The sequence below is a fragment of the Hippocampus comes genome, unplaced genomic scaffold, assembly GCF_001891065.2.
Source record: "Hippocampus comes isolate QL1 unplaced genomic scaffold, H_comes_QL1_v1.1 scaffold444, whole genome shotgun sequence".
NCBI classification, from domain to species: Eukaryota; Metazoa; Chordata; class Actinopteri; order Syngnathiformes; family Syngnathidae; genus Hippocampus; species Hippocampus comes.
Genome location: NW_017805078.1, coordinates 300,370 through 302,647, shown reverse-complemented (window position 1 = coordinate 302,647; position 2,278 = coordinate 300,370). Strand labels below are relative to the sequence as shown.

At 42.5% G+C, this 2,278-nt stretch overlaps 1 protein-coding gene across 2 annotated transcripts in view; it reads right to left on the bottom strand.

Annotated features, from left to right (window-relative positions):
- csf3r (colony stimulating factor 3 receptor) overlaps positions 1–2,264 on the bottom strand; it is an 11,139-nt gene extending 8,875 nt beyond the window's left edge. For both annotated transcript variants that reach the window (XM_019865333.1, XM_019865334.1), the window contains exon 1: positions 2,116–2,264. The gene's annotated coding sequence lies outside the window, so the exon portion shown is untranslated. The remainder of the gene's footprint in view (positions 1–2,115) is intronic.
- Positions 2,265–2,278: the final 14 nt, after the last annotated feature.

Sequence of the window (2,278 nt, the reverse complement as noted above, 5' to 3'; positions counted from 1 at the left end):
GGGGGGGGGTTCAGTTGGAAACAAAAAGACTAAAAAATATAAGTGTTCAATCTTGTTATACTTGGCCTTTTTTTTTGAAAAAAAAAAACAATTTGAATAAAATCTAAAAATGACTCTTTCTTTTTCATTTTTTGAACGATAATGCCTGATTTTCTCCAGAAAAAAAAAGATGAATTTTTTTTCTTTTAATCCCCCCCCAAAACACAGCTTCATATGGCGTCTTATTTTCTTTCTCCCCTCTTTTTTTGGTCACAAATTCATTCTTCAAAAAAAAACCACTGATGTATATGCAAGAAATTTTCATGTGTTTTAGCCCCCCCCAAAAAAAACGAAAACTACCAAAAAAAAAGACACATACACACAAAAATAATTTTAAAAAATCTAAATAGCACCAGCATGCAAGATTTCACTGCAGTAGAGGAAACACGTCACCCTCTCTCTCTTTATATATAAAAAAAAAAATCAAAAAAAATTTATAAAATAAATAAAATAATAAATAATAATAAATAATAATAAAAAAAAATAAAAAAATAACAATAAAAATAAATATAAAATAAAATATAAAATATATATACATATACAGGTTTCTATATCTATATCTACATCTATAGAGAGAGAGAGAGAGAGAGAGAGATCTCAAATGTCCTTTGCGTATTTTTCTTCCATCCATGCAGACACCCAGTGGGTGGCATTTGCGCCCGGCAGGAAGTGGCGCGAAGGCACACGCAATGGTGTCGCAAGGACTGCACTCCAGCCACCGCCATATGTTTCCTCTGCCGCTGCCGCCGGTCGAGGACGAGGACACGAGGAGGTTTATTGCGCCACTTTTTGAGCATTTCACAACATCCCTGACAGGCAGCGCAATGAACACGCTCACCGGATACTTCCCCATTTTGGCGGGGGGCGTATTTCTCACAACAAGGGCGCTTCGAAATCGCCGCCGATCCGATAAGAATACAACGTCGTGCTGGAATCTTTCGGCCCGATGAACCTCGACGTCGGCCGTCATCAAAATCCCACCCGTTTGGCTTTTCGCACTTGACATTCGCTGGCTGTGGGATGGATGAAGTCAGCATGATGTCATACTGCTAACGTAAAAAGAAAGACGGGCTCGTTTGAGAATCGTTCATTTTTCAGAGGAAGGGTAACATGATTGAAAGCCCAAAAATCTGTTGAGTTTGGTTTTTAGGCTGTGTGCCGCTCCATATAGGTCGAGATCTGGAAACGATTCGTCCTGGCTTTTCTCTTCACAGACCTTTTTAAAAATTATTCTCAAAGTTTGGAACGATTCCGTCATAGCGTTTTACTTCGACGCGAACATGTAATTTCATATTGTTTCAGAAAACGGGGGATGCTATCGCTCCACAGCCCGACCTCCGTTTTGGATTCCGCACCCAAAAAAAATGAGAAACAAACAAATGGAAACTGCGTTTGTGGTTTCACATTCGCTTTTGAAAACGGATCGAAAGAACGTCACGTAGCCCGTACGATGTCCACTCTGCAAAGAAATCGTTCGTAAATGCCAACAGCCAAGACAAATGTTAGCACTTGGGAGTCAATTCTGGAATACGACGACCGGTAACACGAGCTCACTTTCAGTTTTGGAGAAGAGGGAAAACCTGTCGACGAAATGGCCACAAAGCTAAATCCGTGCAGAGAGGAAAAAAAATTCGCCAAATGCGAATGGCAAAGTCAAACGTTACCCCACGGTCAACAAATCACTCACAATAATATCCCACTTTTTCGCAAGAGGGAATTCAGTTGGAGAGTTGTTTGTCCACACTTTGAGGATGAACGATTCCCAAATGCCAAAATAAATCCCAGCAAAATGCTCTCACGTGGAATCTTTCAGAATCAAACGATTACAAAAGACACTTGTGCACTGTCAGAATCATGAGGCCATGGGCTGTGTCTTGATAACTCAAAATGTCCTCATCGTGTGGTGTGTATTCCGATGAAATGTCCCCACAATACATAAATACATGCACACACCTCGCACACACAATGTCTCCATCAAACAAAAGCCGTACGTGCGGTCGATCCGGATATGATCCGAGGATCAACACGTGAGCCGAAGGTTGAACCTCGGATGCCGTGAGAGCGTCTACTACTCACCTCCGACGACAAAATGACGCCGCGCCGAAGCTCCGAGCGGCTACGCTGGCGTCGTGTGTGCGGCCGCGACGCGAAAACGTCCTCGTTTTGAAAGTGGAGCGCAACTTTCCAGGAAGAGGCACTCGACCGACGGACTGTCGGGGAGGAGGAGGGTAGTGAGTGG